The 20,473-nt window shown below is 28.0% G+C and overlaps 1 long non-coding RNA gene across 1 annotated transcript in view; it reads left to right on the forward strand.

Annotated features, from left to right (window-relative positions):
* LOC111641330 overlaps positions 1-6,354 on the forward strand; it is a 52,016-nt gene extending 45,662 nt beyond the window's left edge. Inside the window, exons 3-4 of the long non-coding RNA XR_002759388.1 lie at positions 195-339; positions 6,020-6,354. This is a non-coding gene — a long non-coding RNA (uncharacterized LOC111641330). The remainder of the gene's footprint in view (positions 1-194; positions 340-6,019) is intronic.
* Positions 6,355-20,473: the final 14,119 nt, after the last annotated feature.

Consider the following 20,473-nt stretch of genomic DNA (forward strand, 5'->3'; position numbering starts at 1 on the left):
AGTCGCTCGGAATACAGAGTGGCAAATTAAAGTCTGATGTCTAAACTAACTGTTTTCTCATCTCTTCTTTCTAATATCCACTCTCTCTCCTCTTGCGCTTCATTTTCATCCATCCTTTTTATAAATTTATTTTTATACAAGTTTGAGAAAGTCATATTTTATTAAAGGCATATTTTTCTTTCTTTTATTTATAGCTAGAAACATCAGGGAAGGTGTATAGAAAACAGAAATACTTGAACAATCATGGCACAGCATTGAATGTATACTCTATCTCTGAACTATACCCTAAGGTTACCAGGTGTTATCTATTGGAATTGTATGAAGAAAACATCATCAAAAGTATGTAGTTGCCTTATTTCTAGATCTTAAGTTACTTCTCCCTATTTTTTATTTTTTATTCTTTCATCTTCTTCTAGTAGACATATTTAAATATTGATAAAACTACCGAATCTCTGGTGAACATTTTTGCATCTTTAGAAAATCGAACTCATAAAGGATTCTGATCACACACAAGGAACTCGGGTATAATGTTACATAAGAGATAACGCCGGACATTTTATTCCTACTTTCGCTTTATCTAAGTGTAGGAGTCTAAATGTAATTTGCATATATTTTGTCAGATCGTACTTTCCCAGAATTCTTTTCGTTTTCGTTCCCTTATCTTAAAATGTTATCCTCTGTACAACCTTTGGAGAAATAAAAAGGGGGATGGAAATATTTCCTCACCACTTTGCTTTAACTTAATGCGAAATAAATATTTTAAAACCTTATTCTTTGTATAAAATAAACTTTATTTTGTTTAATATATTTAATAAAATCTTGCTTAGAAAATTTTTAACTCTGTTGTTTTTTAGAATATCTTTGTTCTTGTTTTATGAAAGGAGTTAAGGGAGTTAAATGATAAATGATGTAAACGATTATATTCAGCTTATGCTAGATACAAAAATTCATTATTTTAGATAAAAAATTAATTATTTTAAAGCTGTAATTATGTAAATATTATTGATTTTTTTAGTAAAACTTATATTCAGCGATTTAACAAATTTTTATTACGTTAGGGTTTATTAGAGTTTATATATGTATACTTGTCAGAAATTCTTAAATTTCTGGAAAGTATATGTATATAAACTCATATTTAACTTTTTATATTCGTATATGTATAATTATTTAGTAATATCTTGCAGGAGATTTTTCACTTTATACATACCATATCTAACAAAAACTCTAATTATTTCGATTATCAAATAATCAACAGAAGAATTTTTTAAACTAAAATTATTAATTGAGTCATGTAAAGAAAATTTAAGTCGATAGATGACATGGAGATTTATTTAGAATGTGTAATTCTCAAGGCACCATCTGTTTCCTATGAGCTTGCTCCGACTTCATCCATTAAAAATTGAAAATGATTTTTTACTAATTAGAGAAAAATTAGATAATTATTAATTATAAAAATATTTTTTTGAATCCAAAAAAAGAACATAAACCACTTAAGAATTCTTATATAATCGTTTCTGTGGCTACAATTTACAAAATTGTACTCTGCTTAAATCTGGATGTAAATTTTTATGTCCTATTTTATGTGATACGGAAGATAAGATAAAAGTAGAGTTACTTTTTATATTTATATATAAAAAATTTAAATATGTTTATATGTAGATCATTTCTAGCTTTATCTGTTTTAAGTTTATATGTATATATTTTATACTTATTTATTATATAAAAGTAGGAAAACTCAAAAAAATATGCTTCTTCATCAGGAAACTCTTTAATAAGAATTTACTTATAATAAAAAAATTTAAATTTATTTAAAATTGTAATTAGAGATTTTTGGATGAGGATCTTTATTTTATTGTATTTTTTATTTTCATGGTAAAAAAATAATCGCATTTTGAAATACAAATGATCGAATTATTCGTGGATGTAATCCTACTTCATTCGATAGAAAACCGAAGAAGAGGATAATTTATTATCCTAGAAAATAAGAAAAAAAATACATTCTTTGCATCTAGCGAATGCGGAGTGAAGTAATCCGAACCAGTTTTAAATTATGGTACAATTTTTATTCACTAAATTTCGTTTCTTCTGCATCAATGTAATTGGAAGCAGACTCGTGCAGTTCGGCTTCTCCTCACGACATTGGAGCCTTGCAGGAAAGTATCCATTTCTAAGTCTAACGAGTTACAATGCTCTTTAATATTGTTAACAAATGTTATCGGAGGAGATGATTCTTTTATTGTTGATTAAATAAATTTGAATAATTATTTATATTTCGTTTTTTAAAGTGTCTGGAAAAATATATATTTTTATTAAATCGTTGTTGAAACTATTTCTTTATTGATTTAAAAAGAGAGAAATTGCAGATTTAATTGCAAGTTTAAATTGATTTATCAAGAAGTTGAATGTGATTTTATCACAGAGTTGACTCGATCACAGATTGAAAGTGATTTATTGTTTATAATTTGAAAATAATTTAGTAAGAAGTTTATAATGATTTATTCAGAGATTGAAAGTAATTCATTTATGGCTTGTAAGCGATTTGTTCACAGTTTGAAAATGATTCAGTCACAGCTCGAAAGAGATTTCATTTAAAACTTGAAATGATTGAATCACTTTTAACTTGTGATTCAATCACAAGCTAAAACTCATTAATGAATTAATTGAAAGCGTTAAAACAGATTGAATCAACGACAAAATCTGATTTAATCCCTGGTCAAAATTCATCCAATAACTAGTTGTAAACATTCATTCTCTTGACAAAGCTGATTTCTGATTCAAAACTAGTATTCGAATTAATTATCCATGCCCTCTATTTGACATAGATTAATACAGTCAGATCTCATAAAACACCTGCTTCGGTACAAGTGAATCAACTTTGCATGCCACGTGTAAGAAGAAGGTTACATCAGACACGCTTTAACTAAATTGAGAACGACAACGGATTCGATTGGTGTCAAAGCGAACTAAAATCTTAAAATAACACTTTAGACCTCTTAATGGACCTTACAAAATTTAATTTTATCGAGAGAATGGATTTAATGACAATAGAAATCAGTAAATCTTTAAAGAATATATAAATACTCTTATAGGGAAGAATGTCGATACTTCCAACAGGTGATGACAATTATTAAGTATCAAAATATTTCCATCCCCGTTTAAAAAGTCATCAAATATAATAGTAGAGATTCCCTTTGAGGCCATTGACATCTACAGAGGATAATAAACTCTATAGATACATGCAGTATCGGATAAGGAAGAATGGGGTGCAATGCTGACGTTCTGCTATATTTTATGACTTATTTATGACCAACAGTAAAATTGTCTGCACTTATGGAAGAGGGGGTAGATTGTCGGTAGTTATGACTTGCAGTCCAATGCATCTAGAAGTTTTTTTTTTAATAAAATATGGAAGAGTGTAAGACGTAGCACATTGTTGAATTGGTGTGCGGGCTTGTAAAATCTAAAAAATTTAGATGTTAAAAAGTATCAAACGTTGATGAAGAGTTTTTTCTGTATTTGATATCCTTTAGGAGAAACAAATCTCTTAAAACTTAAACTATATCTTTGAGTGATCTCAAGAGAGAGATGTTTATAGTGCAACTTGGTACGTTTGTCCAATAAGAGGTCAGTAGTTAGTTTACAATCGAACTTAGACAAGGATTTACTATCCCCCGAGTGGCGTTTAGAGTAAGGTTTCTTTGATATCCATCAACAGAATATTGTACAAAATCGATTCTTATGTCATGTTTATCTCTGATGATGTCTCCTCCTTTGATCTCTTCTATTGAAAAAGAACGAGGTAAAGTATAATTACATAGGATTTCAGACAAAGAAAAATGTATAATTAAGTCGTATTATACGAAATGTTTAATTTTAGATGTAAATTTTATATAAAATTTTTTGAAATTCTTAGTCTCAGATAACAAATTACTCTTCAGGATAATGAAAGAGTAGAGAGATTTAATCACGATTTCATATTAACTTATCATTATTTCTAATTAAAAATACTTTAATAATAAATTCTTATGTAGAAAAATTAAAAATTTATTAATAAAAAACAGCAATTGTTAAAAATTAACAATTATGTTTTTAAGGAAAAATAGGAGGAGGAGGAAGAGGAGGAAATGAAAAAGAAGAACAAATTGAAGGTGTTAAAAATAGTAAGAGAACTTTAAGAGAAAAACATAAACTAGAAAGTGAAGTTTTTCAGATACAAAGTTAAATTCTTTATCTTCGATAGTCGATAATAAAAAAGATTAGAGTTTCTCGCCAACTACAACATTGATGACAGCTACATGGAACTTCAATTTACCTGTCCAGGTGTACGGGTCAGGTGAAACGCTGTCTTCTGTGGCATCTGTCTTGTCAGGTCACGTTCAAGACGGTCACCAGAGGCTAGGAAGGATTTTAACGAAACCCAATTCTTCTCTCGGGAAATGATGCTGGAGAACAGGAGAGTTGTGCCAAAGATCGAAGTGAAACGTGATGTAAAGAGATAGAAGCAAAATAAAACATTTAAATCTGAACCCCTCAAGAGTAATGGGATCTTCACGGAAAGATGATTGTCATTCAAAGGAGGAAAGATGTGAATCAATCTTACGAATACCAAATGATAGGAAAGGATGTTCAAAAAATCTCTTTCTTATATTATTATTATTGCAGTTTTCTACTTGATTTTGTATATAATTAAGTTATAACTTAGTAAATTTGCGTATCTGCACGATTATGTACTTTACTAGTAGCCCAAAAGTCAGTTAACTACGTTTAACTTACGTTCCTGCATTTCAAGAGAATATGAGACGTAAACTGAATATAGCACCCTATTTTTTTCTCTTAAAGGCAGCGTAAACGCGATAAAATCCATAAAGTTAACTAATTTTTGGGCCCTCCTTCATATTTAAAGGCGAATATTCGATTTCCGATAGTTTCGTGATGTTAATAACACTTATTTTTAATTAACTTAATTAAGAAGTTTATTTAATTTCAGCAAGGATGTCGATTTTTCCGTCTTTCCAATAGCGCATCATCATCGAATTTTTCATCTACTTCCAATCAGTTCTATACGAAAAGTAGAAATAAATCATCGGGATTATTGGGATCATATCCAATTATACCAATCAAAGAAAAGTAGCGAGTTCATAAAAACACTTTTTTCGTGTACTGTCAGATGAAAAAATATTGCACTACGTTACTGAATCCATCCATTTACACGCAACCAATCTTGTTAAATCTCGTGTAAAAGACCCAGAACATTCTCTTCAACAAATCCTGATAAAACACGAATTAAAATGCATTAGGATAAAGAAAAACATTGAAAAAAAATCCATATAAGGGATGCTACTGTCGCTGTTGTACAGTACATATTAATCATCCGCATCTTGTCATCCAGATACAAATCTCTGCACTCACGTTCCAAAAATTTCAACTCTGAAACGACTTGTTTGACCAATAGACTTATTAATTTCCGTAACAGGTCGAAAGTCGTGACGCCATGACGACTTTTCACTTAATAATTCATAACTTGTAGGAAGTACGTGTGTACTGTGACGTGCAGTTTGTGCGTGAAGAATGGAACAGCCATGATGGAATTTTTAAACAACTTCTCTACCAATTGATTCTATACACTGTTTCAATACGTAGAAATGGGGGAATTGCCTTGTACAATTGATAACTTAGTAAAATTTTCATACAAGTATCTGTATACACTCAATTTTCTTATATTAATATTAATTTTAGCTATGTTTCAATGCATATAACGTGACATAATAAAGAAAAGTCTAATGTTTTATGTATAAATTTCCTTATTTTGATTTCAATCTTTAAGTAAATCGTGATTCACGAGTGTTTAATTAACGTGAATCACGTAAATTATCCCATTTACATCGTGAGTAGCGTGGAATTATCTTAGTTTTTCACGTTAATAATAATAATTTTTTAGCTTAAAACTCTAAATATTTATTAAAACTAAAATTTTATAAATTAATTTAATATTTTGATGTTATAAATATATTTTTTTTAGAAAAAAAACATAGTTTAATATCCGAAAGGAAGCTTATTTTCTCGTGAATAATGCATCAAAATGATCTTATCCGTCCATCTTCTGGAAGGTGACACTTCTCGTGTCATCCTTCGTCAATGTGAAAGGTTTCAGCAGTTCTTGTGTATCCTAACGTTTGCGGACAAAATACCGAAAGAACACATTTTGTCACGAGTACTTGTGACAGCAGATCGTCACCGTTGTATCAAAGAAAACACGAAAAACCCATTACCAGACTCGGACTTGAAGAACTCTATGACCTAGGCTGGTCCGGCAGGTAAAGTAACCTATTTGCTACTCCTCCAAACTTTATATACTCCGTGACACGTTTACGTGACGTTTCATTGTGTCGTTTAGCTTCATTCGTGCTTCAACTCGGCTTCATCACTCAATTTTAAGTGATTAACACAATATTTTGCTAAATATTGATCTCAACTTACAAAACTATATGATCTGCATTTCTTTGTATCATTGTAAAATTGTTTAATGATTTAACAGTTTTATTGTTTCATTGTTTCATTGTATTATTTTTAGATTCTTTTATTCCTCAATTCAGCTTAATCATCTAGTTTTATACGCGATTTACCACTCAGTATCATCTGTGTGATGCTGTTGTTAATCAAGATTACTGATAAAACTAAGACAATATCGGTTTCTCTGAGTTCAGTCATAGTTTTAATTATGTTAAACAAGATAATGATCAATTAAATATCATTAGATGAGTTCTGATCATAGTTAATTACACTGATGTTCATCTGATGATGATGATCAATCATAAATACTCATTGAACTAAAATCTGTATGATCGTAAGATAAACAGTCTTATGAATTCAAATAGTAGTTTTAAATGATGTAATCGTGAATATAATAACATCATCATCATTATCAGTATCATAATTAATTTACTATCATTAGATAAGTTTTAATTATACGTAGTGATGCTAATCATAATCATAGATATTCGTAGAAAGTATCTAATATCAAAAGAAAGTACAGTACATATCTGCACATCTTTATAATTATGATCTACATCTCTATAAGTACTATCTGTAAGTACTAAGATCATCATCATCATCATTGCAACAACCTAAATAGCATAAAATTGCGCTCAGTAATCTTCCTTTCTCGACATTGAAACTTTGTCACAAAATTTAACTTTATATTATTAGAAATTTTAAATAACAGCATCCAAATTTGAGATGTAAATTATCTTGAAGTTATTTAAATAAATTTATAATTTTTTAAGCATTAAAACTTGGAGAGTGATGCATATTAAACGCATTTTAAAGACGATGCACTTAACTGATGAGTGCGTGCTTGTTAACTATCGGAGTTTAAGAGTTGGTTTTTATAGTATCAGAAGCATTAACAGACAACTTACGATGCTAAAAGTAGTGGATAGTGTCTAGGGGGAATGTTTTATATCCCTATCTGACACCCACTTTACGACCTTTAACCCTGTAGTGGTCGACAAAGAAACTATAGTCTTTGGATCATCTGCTTAGTTGAAACAAGTTATCTTTACGGTTTTCTTTACAACAACATCAACTAAGTTCGAGATTAAGTTGTCGAAGATGAAGACAAAACCTTGTTTTACCTTTTCCAAATGTCTGAAGGCTTTTAGTTCCATTTGCTCTATTATTGTTCCAAGTTAAAGATGCGAAAGACTATTAAAAACTTTTATTAAAGAAAAAATACGAAAATAAGCATTAAAAACACTTAATTTAAACCTTAAATCTGTGCTTAATACTTAATATTCAGTATTTAAAATCTAAATAGATATTTTAATTATTTAAATGGCATTTTTTCATTTGTAGATTATGATCCACAGGTTGGGAAGCTATTATTTATATTTTTAACTATATTATTTATCTTTATATTATTTAAAATATATTAAAATGTTAAAAATTATAATAAATGGTAAAATTCTTGAATTTATAACGAAAAATGATATAATTTATTTGATATTTATACATTTAATTAAGTTTGATTATGAAATTCTTAAGTAATGTTGAAGTGTATTATTCAACATTTCTTGAGAGTTTATAATCACTGTTTGAAGTGGTGAGTCAACATTCTCTGCTGTTATTTCTGGAAAGGATTGATGTTTAATTATTTCAGAAATCTTTCTTGTCAATGTTTGTTTCTTAATTAATGACAATTCAACATTTCTAGACAATTCTGATGCATATTTATCAAGATANAATTCAGGATCTTTTTTATTCTTTAAAATACTGTATACAATATAAAAATTTTATAGAATTCTCTGTTTATTTTATATATTTTTTAAATTATTATTTATTTTAAATACACAAGCAACATATTTTCATTTTAATAAATTCTTCTAAGCTAAGTTATATTTAAGTTACTCCTAATTATCATTCAATTTTTCCTAAAATTCTCATCTTCAAAGTGGACATACGCCTTAATTTCGATGTAATATGGTAAGAATTTTGTAAAGCTTTCAAGAAGGGTTTTTATTTTGAATTTTTCTTAGAATTTTTTCATCAAAAAATTTTACAATTTACGAAAAAAATTAAGTATATTATCATCTTGCGAAATCGAATTTTTGAAGAGAGTTTAATTGATTTTTTGTGTGAGTGATGCTGGGTTGTAAATGAAACGAGATGAGAGATTGTATCTACTGATTACCTAAACGGTTAGTAGAGAGAGAGAAATCTGATTAAATTGAATAAAAATAGTATAATTATACGATGTAAACTTTAAGAAAGTTGTAAATTTGTATGGTTTAAGCATTAAATTAACAATTCTGAAGCTTAAATTTTCTTAGAAAGCAAAAGAAATATCTGAATTTGGATGATTTAATGGCTCTGAAATCTCCAAAAATATCTTTAAAATTGAAGAAAATGAATTATTTTATTTATAATTTACCCATAATCCAGTTAAATAACTTACATGTATTTTTTAAACTTTATTACGTTGCATATCTCCCTTCAAAGGAGATAAAAAATATATAGGCCTATATATAGAAAGTTTAGAATACTTAACATAAATAAAATTTGTTATATACAAATTCTATCAGGATTTCTGAGAAACTTTATAGTGACAGATAGACAAACGGATGTACAAAAGTGAATATAAAATTGGGACTCACGATACCACTTTCACTTTTCGAGAAAGTTAACGTTTTGCATTCAGAGAGATGCTTTGGGATAACACAAAGTGAAAAATGGAATTTTATAAGAAATTCCAAGAATGTATTCTATTCAGCGTGATTCTTTAAAATTTCAACATTCTAATTTCTTTTTTTTTTTTTTCGATAATTTTTGCAGACAGACACATAGACTGACGGCGGAAATGTGAATATAAAAGCTAAACCGTTTAATGATTAAAGTAACTTTATTTTTAGTTGTATAAAATTTTAAATGATTTTTTTATAAATTAATAAAAATTCTAGAAATTTAAAAAACGGTGTTTAAATGATTCAAAAGATCCACTATAATATATTTTTCTCATTCGTTCATCTTACGCTCCTATAATAAATACTTCACTATCGGCGGAAGTGGAAATAGTGATGATGGACGACTTCCCACCTGTGACATGTGACATATCTAAACCGTATTACCATGGTTACAACTAAAATGTAAACAATAAAATAAAACCCGATCGAACTAAAATTAGACTGTTGCGTTCGAAACTCTTCAACACGTACCCAATCAATAATCAATAATCAAAAAAATCAATAAACCAGACTTTTTATTTTATTTTTTATTTTTTACTTCTAGGTTGATTTTTTAGCTGTTTTAACACGTATATAATATTTTTTTTTATCATGTTCTTGAACGAAGATAAAGGATAACAGTCGTTAAAACTGCTGACGCGAAACGTGTCAAGTGGTGGATACGATGCGCTACTTTGATGTTATTGTTGCTAGTTCTGTTCTAGATTTATAACACGGGATCAAAGCAGAAAATTATATTTTTTTAAAAAAAAAAAAAAAAAATACGTGAATAATATGTAAATTACACAAAATTAAGTAATTATTCGCTTGATACTCTTGTGTGAATGTTATGTAATTGTGTTATGGCTATTCTCCGGATAATATTGAAAAATTTAGAAATACATACATAAAAGATAGCCCAAAAGCCAGTTAACCGTGTTTAACTCTATTTATAAATAATATGGTAAATATAATTAGAAGATTTAGTTTAAAGATTAATATAAACTGGGTAACTTAATAATCGGTTAACCGTGGTTTTGTATATTGAGGGTACACGTATGAATACGAATCTTAGAGTTCAAAACAACGTGTCCTTTGACAAATTTGACGAGAACGGATAAAAATGGGGTTAAGTAAGAAATAATGTGGGTCGAATAATAGAACAATTTAGTCTTTACAATAGTTAATTGACATTTGGGCCACTCTGTATTCACAAAGTCCTTCGCGAATATCATTATCTCATACATCATACTGNGAGATCAGGTGGATGTGAGGAATAATAAGAAGTGAAGAATAGAGACGGGCTATGTTGACAATCAGACGTTAACACAACCGCTAGTCAATTAAGAAGCCACGTGACCGGCACTCGAATCCTTGTAACAGAATTCTCTCTTGTCACCACCTGGGTCTTGCTCCTAAGTGGCTCTGTTCTTTCTTTGTCGAGAAAATGGCTGCAATCGATTAGGCATCATCCTAACCACTCTGCATGCGTTTCTAGAAATAAAATTTACGACAGAAAATTATCTTAGCAATTTTTATATTTTAAATAATAGGGTGTAGTTTTGAGTGGAGTTTGGTTACTTCGCTTTTTTCAGTATTACTAAAAATGGAATGACAGTCGTTGAAAGCCTGTATTTTAAGCATACAAAAATAGAAGAGCTTCTTTTAATTCAAGTTCTTTTTTGAGCATTTAAAAAGTGAAGTTTTAGTAAATTTAAGTTTCTGTTTTGAGCGTACAAAAAGAGGAAATTCAATTAAAATTCGAGTTCTTGTTTTAAGTTTATAAAAAGTACAAAATATCTCTTTCTTGAGAATAAAAAACAAGAAAATTCAGTAGATTTAAATCTTCTTTGAACATATAAAAATGCTCAATTAAAAATTCAAGATCCTATTTTAAATAAAAATGCAAAAAATTAATTAATTCAAATATGTTTTGAGTGTACTGTACATAAAGTATAAATTAATTTACGTTTTTATTTTGAAATTTTTATTTTAAAGATACAAAAATACAAAATTGAATAATTTTGATTACCAAAAGTAGCAATTTTTCTTCGTTGAGTTTCCTCAATACCGAAAGTTGTATCAATTGAAAATGTCTCTTCTACTGGGTTATGCCATTCTACATAAAAGAATTCGTTTAATTACATTATGAAACAACTCATTATTGATGTAAATAAAATTTGTCATTGATAAAATAAAAGAATAAACGTTTAATCCAACAATTCGCCATACTAAATGGAGAGAAAAGTACAAGGTGGCAACCTTAACGACAAACACTAAAGTTGGAATGCAACAAAAGACTTCCGCAGTTGTCGTATAACTTGATCTGGACTCCCAGATAACTCGACAAACTAAGCTCATTACTTGTCAACACTTAATTCACTTCTTTTACTTGCCGAGACACCTTTTGTTAACAAAGAAAAGGGAACGTTGCATCTTCTTCAATCTTTTAAGCTAAGATTGATGATTTGGATTCGATAACGCTCTTGTAATGGCTCCGTTCCTTTCAAAAGCCTATTCTCTTTACCGATGTTATCTAATGATACTTAGACACTTGAATAATTATCAACATTAACGCCTTTACTTTTCTATCAATATTTATCTTAAACATAATTAAACCTTTGTAATGGTTTCTAATGGTTAAAAAAGATCCATTTCTTCAGCGATCGTTGCTTGGGTTCTTCACGTTTCATCGCCATTTTTTTTTGTTATTTTCTATGAAAAAAATGATACGGAATTAAAATTTCTAATTTTTTTTGAATTAATAATTTTCTTTTTATCTAATGTTTGCTAATTTTATTGATTCTGCTAGAAAAACAAAGCATCCAAAATGAGAAAGAACAGGAGGGATCGATATANAGCCAGTTAACCGTGTTTAACTCTATTTATAAATAATATGGTAAATATAATTAGAAGATTTAGTTTAAAGATTAATATAAACTGGGTAACTTAATAATCGGTTAACCGTGGTTTTGTATATTGAGGGTACACGTATGAATACGAATCTTAGAGTTCAAAACAACGTGTCCTTTGACAAATTTGACGAGAACGGATAAAAATGGGGTTAAGTAAGAAATAATGTGGGTCGAATAATAGAACAATTTAGTCTTTACAATAGTTAATTGACATTTGGGCCACTCTGTATTCACAAAGTCCTTCGCGAATATCATTATCTCATACATCATACTGAAGTTAAAATCGATATTTTTAATAACATTTTTAAATATATAAATAGTTTTATAGCTATTAAGAATTATATAATAATCTTTTTAAACTTTACTAAACTATTATAAAATATGAAGAATGTTTTGTACAGGAAACGTTGTTTCATTAATCATTGAAATGGCAATTTTATTAAACCCTTATCTAGTGTATAATTCGAGGATTTTAGTTACAAGCTTAAAACTATTTAAAAAAAAATTAATTAGGTAAGATATACAAGCGTAAAGCTGCTCAAAAAATGAATTTAGAATTGGGTTACATGCATGAAGCTGCTAGAAAGTGAAGTCAAAAAAGGTTTCGAGCATAAAATGCACTAAAATGATATTATTTTGATATATTTTTTCAAAAAATTAAAAAAAAACTAATTTTGTTAAAATATTCTTTAGAAATTTTCAATTAATTTAACACTCGACAAAAGCAACTAATTGCAATATTGATCGAATTTTAATAACAAATGAATCATTTAATGCATTTAAATGCCCAACGTTAGCTTTTGCCAAGTATTGATTTTCTTTAACTACAGCTTTATGGTGATTAAGTTTTCATATATCATTTTTCTTTTCTTAAAAAAAAAATAACTCAAATATTGTATAGAACTGTAGCTTTATTTATATAGATTTTTAAACTAGAAAATACATTTTAAACTTTATAAACAAGAAAAAAAAATACTGCAAGAATTTAAATTTAAGATGCACTTTGTCCGCGTGTTTCCAATTTAAAATTGGGATCGAATTTAAGCTTGAAATTGGGTTCGAGTTTAAGTCTAAAGTTGGAGTTAAAATTAAATTTTAGATGTAATTTAAGTCTAAAGCTAAGGTTTAATTTAAATATTGAGCTGAATTCAAGTCTAAAGATGGAGCTAAATTTAAGACAAGGTACTTTTTAAATTCAGGATCTTTTTTATTCTTTAAAATACTGTATACAATATAAAAATTTTATAGAATTCTCTGTTTATTTTATATATTTTTTAAATTATTTATTTATTTTAAATACACAAGCAACATATTTTCATTTTAATAAATTCTTCTAAGCTAAGTTATATTTAAGTTACTCCTAATTATCATTCAATTTTTCCTAAAATTCTCATCTTCAAAGTGGACATACGCCTTAATTTCGATGTAATATGGTAAGAATTTTGTAAAGCTTTCAAGAAGGGTTTTTATTTTGAATTTTTCTTAGAATTTTTTCATCAAAAAATTTTACAATTTACGAAAAAAATTAAGTATATTATCATCTTGCGAAATCGAATTTTTGAAGAGAGTTTAATTGATTTTTTGTGTGAGTGATGCTGGGTTGTAAATGAAACGAGATGAGAGATTGTATCTACTGATTACCTAAACGGTTAGTAGAGAGAGAGAAATCTGATTAAATTGAATAAAAATAGTATAATTATACGATGTAAACTTTAAGAAAGTTGTAAATTTGTATGGTTTAAGCATTAAATTAACAATTCTGAAGCTTAAATTTTCTTAGAAAGCAAAAGAAATATCTGAATTTGGATGATTTAATGGCTCTGAAATCTCCAAAAATATCTTTAAAATTGAAGAAAATGAATTATTTTATTTATAATTTACCCATAATCCAGTTAAATAACTTACATGTATTTTTTAAACTTTATTACGTTGCATATCTCCCTTCAAAGGAGATAAAAAATATATAGGCCTATATATAGAAAGTTTAGAATACTTAACATAAATAAAATTTGTTATATACAAATTCTATCAGGATTTCTGAGAAACTTTATAGTGACAGATAGACAAACGGATGTACAAAAGTGAATATAAAATTGGGACTCACGATACCACTTTCACTTTTCGAGAAAGTTAACGTTTTGCATTCAGAGAGATGCTTTGGGATAACACAAAGTGAAAAATGGAATTTTATAAGAAATTCCAAGAATGTATTCTATTCAGCGTGATTCTTTAAAATTTCAACATTCTAATTTCTTTTTTTTTTTTTTCGATAATTTTTGCAGACAGACACATAGACTGACGGNCGGAATTAAAATTTCTAATTTTTTTTGAATTAATAATTTTCTTTTTATCTAATGTTTGCTAATTTTATTGATTCTGCTAGAAAAACAAAGCATCCAAAATGAGAAAGAACAGGAGGGATCGATATAACTTTATATCTTCTGCTGATAAGGTTACTGCATTAAAAAAAACAAATTGATATAACTAATAGGAAGTTGATTTTTAATTATTTTTGTACTAATAAGAAAAATTTTATAAATACAGTTAAACCCGTCTAAAAAGAAAACCTGTCAAAATGAAAATAATTCGGTGCCGTGCAATTCTCGTTTACACAGATTTTACTACGTACACGCAGTAAAATCTGTAAACAGTATATATAACATATGTAAATTACATATACAAATTTATTGCATATATTATATATACACCATACAGTAAAATCTGTATTAAAAATTTTACATATTTCGTATAGAATACACTAAAATGACTGTACTTATCCAAAAAAATAATAAATTTTATTTTATTCTACTGAATTTTCCACACTTAAAAAAAGGCAAATACAATCAATGACTTAATAGGGAGCTTTGTTAAACCTGGAATATTTGAGATATTTGTAGAATGGTATTGAATTTGTTTAATTATATATATGCTCTAATAAATCAAATGTATCTATATTAAGAAAATAAAGAAATGGAATTAACGTTAACTACTCAAGTTGAAAGTCATCAATCTTTTTTGTTGGCTCCCTTGCACTTACTCACTGAAAGAAAGCACTATAAGTCCTTTATAGCTGAATTCAGTTCGTATGCTTGAAGTATGACACTCCACTTTACCCGATGAACATATCCATTAACATAAAAATACCGTCAAGAGCGCGTAAAATGGATAAAAATACAGTAAACTTTACCTATAAGTTAATTAATCAGGTAGAGGATTTATGAAGTGGCATAATCTTTGTAATGATTTAACACAGTTTTATTCAACATCGATACTGAAGTTTTCACAAAGTTTTTCATTATTCGAGAGGATTTCATGCGGAGAATAAAAAAAATTTTACTTTTTTTTATATAGAAGTGGAAAAAGGTGTCAGTAAGAAGAACCGAATGAATTCCACGAGATCAGGTGGATGTGAGGAATAATAAGAAGTGAAGAATAGAGACGGGCTATGTTGACAATCAGACGTTAACACAACCGCTAGTCAATTAAGAAGCCACGTGACCGGCACTCGAATCCTTGTAACAGAATTCTCTCTTGTCACCACCTGGGTCTTGCTCCTAAGTGGCTCTGTTCTTTCTTTGTCGAGAAAATGGCTGCAATCGATTAGGCATCATCCTAACCACTCTGCATGCGTTTCTAGAAATAAAATTTACGACAGAAAATTATCTTAGCAATTTTTATATTTTAAATAATAGGGTGTAGTTTTGAGTGGAGTTTGGTTACTTCGCTTTTTTCAGTATTACTAAAAATGGAATGACAATCGTTGAAAGCCTGTATTTTAAGCATACAAAAATAGAAGAGCTTCTTTTAATTCAAGTTCTTTTTTGAGCATTTAAAAAGTGAAGTTTTAGTAAATTTAAGTTTCTGTTTTGAGCGTACAAAAAGAGGAAATTCAATTAAAATTCGAGTTCTTGTTTTAAGTTTATAAAAATTACAAAATATCTCTTTCTTGAGAATAAAAAACAAGAAAATTCAGTAGATTTAAATCTTCTTTGAACATATAAAAATGCTCAATTAANTCATCGTTTTTTTCCATGTCTAAATTTTTAATAAAAACTTATATTTTTCTTTCAAAACTTTTAAAAATTATGTCATTTTATCCGAAAGATGAAGCAGAGTATGTAAAGAGATGCTAAGAAACTGTATTTTTTTTTCTTTTGTAAAATAAAGTATAGATTTAAAAAGAGAGAGAGAAAGAAAGAGAATTATAGTAGATATAACTCGTTTCAGTGTGTTTTTAGTCGTAATTTTAAGAAACATTTATATTTTTCATTTAAATATTGCAAATTTTTTTTCTATTTAAACTAAAAAATGAAACAAAGTGGAGATGCAAGAATTAAATGATTAATTTTGTAAAACTTTTTTAAATATTTTAGTTTTTATTATTCAAAAATCTTTTTTATTCTATATTAATTAAGGCATGTTAAGATTAATTAAAGTTAGAAACAAAGGACAAGTAAGAAGTGTTTTAAAATCAATTGTTCCTTTCTTTCATTGAATTTTATATATTTAATGATGCAAAAATCTTTCTCTTAATTATATGTTGTTGTTAATTAATATAAAGTTCACTCTATACTAAATACATACAATAAAAGTACATGTTTTGTAGAATAACCGCGAGTGTTTGCAGATATGGTTATCTTAATGACGATTGGTTGTAAGTACGGCTGTCTTAATGACAATTGGTTGAAAAGACTAATATAGGTGAAGTTAACTTTTTAAACGTAAAGTTTAAAATGACTCATTAAACAACTTTTAAATTCTATTTAATAATCTTTTAGGCTTATTTTCTGTAATTATAATTACATTTTTAATCTAAAAAATGTACTTTTTGTTTAATAATTAGAATAAGACATACGCATAATTCCGCATAATTCCGTTGTAGTCGATTTCTAAAAAACAGTAACCATTTTTCTATAAAACTTCACAAAAATTATATCGATTTTATTATTTTATAGAGAAAAAAGTAGAGAAAAGCAAACATTGAATTGATATAATCTGTGATTTTTCAAAGAAAACTGAAACTTAGAAATTTCTAAGACAAGATGCGAAAAGAATATTTGACAATTTCATTAAAAATTCACTTTATCTAACCTAAATTTTAGACAGGCGACGAGAGATTTACATAATTTAGACATTCAGTTATTCCGAATATATAAAATTTAAAGTAAAATTTACTAGGATGATAAAATTTTTAAACTCTCTCAAGAAACAAACAGGACAACAACATTTACTCCTGGATACTGTTATCCTTATTGTTCTAAACCTCTTGGGATGGATTCTATTTATAGATTAACATTTAATAAAAACCCATTCTATATTATAGTCCATATATTTCTAAATTCTAAAAATATTTCTAAATTTATTTATTTATTCTAATGAAGTGAATGAAGTTGAATGCGAATCGATTATTTGAATTAATTCCATCAAACAGTGAAATTGCATTAATTATAATTTAAACTGGAACTTTAACTGGATTCATTAAATGATAAATTAATTGGGATTGTATTCTTATTTAATCAAATTATGATTTAGCTTTAATTAAATGGATTTAAGAAGTATAATTAAAAATTTCTGATTTAAATTATACATATTTTTTTAAATTTTAAAATTGACAAATGTAAATCTCTCCTCTTGTTTCTCTCGTTTCTCTTCATTACCATCTTCATATAAAAATTGTCGTATCATCATAATCTTACATATATAAATCTACTTTGAGAACTTTCCTAAAGTTTCCAAAAATGTCCAAGTTTTGTAATTTAGATTATTAGAAAATTTCGCAATTGGTGAGGTGGAAAAGATGATGATAATGCTGTTTTGCACGTTTAACTCCCTACAGATGATGCTAATGATGTTCTTCTACAAGATATTTCTATACAAATGATGCTAATGGTGTCTTCTACACGATATTTCTCTAAAGATGATGAATATTGTTTTTTTTCTACTAATGAATTCCTAAAGATGAAGCTGATGTGTGTTTTTCATACGACTACTCTGTAAAAAATAATGCTAATGAAGAAATTTATGGTGTTTTCCCATTCTATAACTTTATTTATTACATAAATCTATTTAATACAATATTGAATACATTCATATTGAATCATTCATTGGAGAAGAAATTAGTTTTGAAAAATAATAAATAAATTTTAAAATAAAAATTTAACTGTTAAAAAAAAAAAGGAAACTTTTATGTATAAATCTGATTTATAACTGTTTCGAAATAATGCAATTTTCTTCAAACAAATTGTTATTGCATGACAAAAACAGATTCGTGATTTGTTTGAAATGGTCTCCACGGAACAGGAAAAGTACTATTAACACAGTTTTTATATTCATATTTTTCGATATTTTACCTCTTTATAGCCATTATATAATGGAAGAAATGTTTTTTTAGGTGTTAAAATTTTTAAAAAATAATTATAATAAAAATTAGGAGCTTTCTATATAGTAAGTTTAACTAAAGGGCACAGAGTAAGTTAAAATCTATGGTACTTTTAATCAAGTTTATAGGAATATTTAGGATAAATCTAGGGTAAATATAATTAAGGGTGTTAAGGTAAATTTAAAGTAATTTTAATGGTGATTTTACCGCTAAAAATACTTTAAAAATCAAAATTGCAAGTATTGCTCTTAATTTTTAAAAATTTTATTTAAAAGAAATAAAATAAAATTTTATTCATATAGCCTATATAAATAAAATTTTAAAAAACAGTAGGTGTTTATAAATTGAATATCTTCAAATACGGTGTAACTTTATTAAATGTGAAATGTAATAAAGGGAGTTTTTGATAAAATAGACAATTTTTTCGATATTTTCAGATGAAAATTCAACATTTTCCCATAGGATTTTAGGTTCTTCAACTAGTTCGTTCGGGCGTGCAATTGTCACCTCTAGAAACACATAAACATAAGGGAACGTCGTCCAAACTGAGACACGAAACCATGCTAGATAATTCCTTCATCCCAGTGGACATCTTTTCCAGACTTTCCATTTAATTTCTCACCTGACCTGACATTAATCTGGCCATCTTTAACTTTCCAAAAAGTAAAAGCTAACATCAAAAAACCCCATTCAAGAGAAAAGAAAAGTTGAAAAATTTCATTATTTAAAGAGAACCTTTGGAGAAATTCTTTATCTTTTTTTCTGAAATGACGTTTCTTTAAAGTTGTAAATTAATCATTCGTTAATCCGTTTTGAATTAAATGGAGAAATAGTAGGATTAATTGTCTGCTTCATAAGAAGCTGTCGATGGAACGTTGACCAGGTGCGATGTATGCGACCAAGTTAAGAGGATTTTGGGTGTTAGTTGCGAGTGACACGACTAATTAGAAATGAGAGAAACAAACACCCTTAATGAGAACTTAATGAAGGTGGAGTAATGAGCTCAGAACAGATATAAAATAATCAGTGCGCACTATCGAAGCTTCTACCTTCTACAACATAATCAATGACACTTCACACAAACATCCCAGTTATTGTCATCTATATACACAACTAATTTAAGAATTAAGCATCCATTTTGGGAAATTTTGTTCATTTTTAAAGATTTCGATACAATTTTTATGTAGATCATTATCATTTATTAAATACCGCTCTTTGTGGGAATTAAGATAAATTTTTTATAAAATAATGTTTAAANGCAATTAACGAAACTTTATATCTCATTAAATTTCATCGAACACTTAATTGCGAATTATTTCAAAATATGTAATTTTGTTTGTATATTCTGTTAATGATAATAATTATAAATCTGTTGATTGTATCATCTGCAACAACCAACGATCGGATCAGATGATGTGATGATGCGTGATCTCATCAGATAGGATTGTTATTGCGTAATTAAATAGCTCAAATTTGATGATCTAGTTATGTGATTACGGTTAAAGTTATGATGATCGGAGTTACAAATTCATTATATGAATGCATTATTGTGGTTCTCTCAGTTTGAAGATCACTAATCATCAAACCCATCAAAAATAGCATCATCTAACCCAGTGGTTCCCAAAGTGGGCGCTACCGTCCCCATATAGACGGTGAGTAAATCTAGGGGGGCGAAAAGAAGTAAGTAGGTAGCTGGAGGCACTGAAGTAAACGGTAACCATAGGCGAGAATTGGAGTCACTGACAACCTTTTTTGTTCCTTCGTTAAAACGGGTAAGAAGAAACATTGTGTTTAATGGTTTCCAGATGTGCAGAACAATGCACATCTATAAGGTGTGAGATATTTTCATGCCTTTCTCACACAAGGGAAAATGGTTAGGGCATTGGGATGTGGGTGAGAGCGTTGGGTATAAGTTTAGGGAATCAAGGGGTGGTGGCTCAAAAAACTTTGGGAATTGCTGA

Source organism: Centruroides sculpturatus, unplaced genomic scaffold (genome assembly GCF_000671375.1).
Source record: "Centruroides sculpturatus isolate CEXI.00-Female unplaced genomic scaffold, Cexi_2.0 scaffold1571, whole genome shotgun sequence".
In the NCBI taxonomy this organism is placed as follows: Eukaryota; Metazoa; Arthropoda; class Arachnida; order Scorpiones; family Buthidae; genus Centruroides; species Centruroides sculpturatus.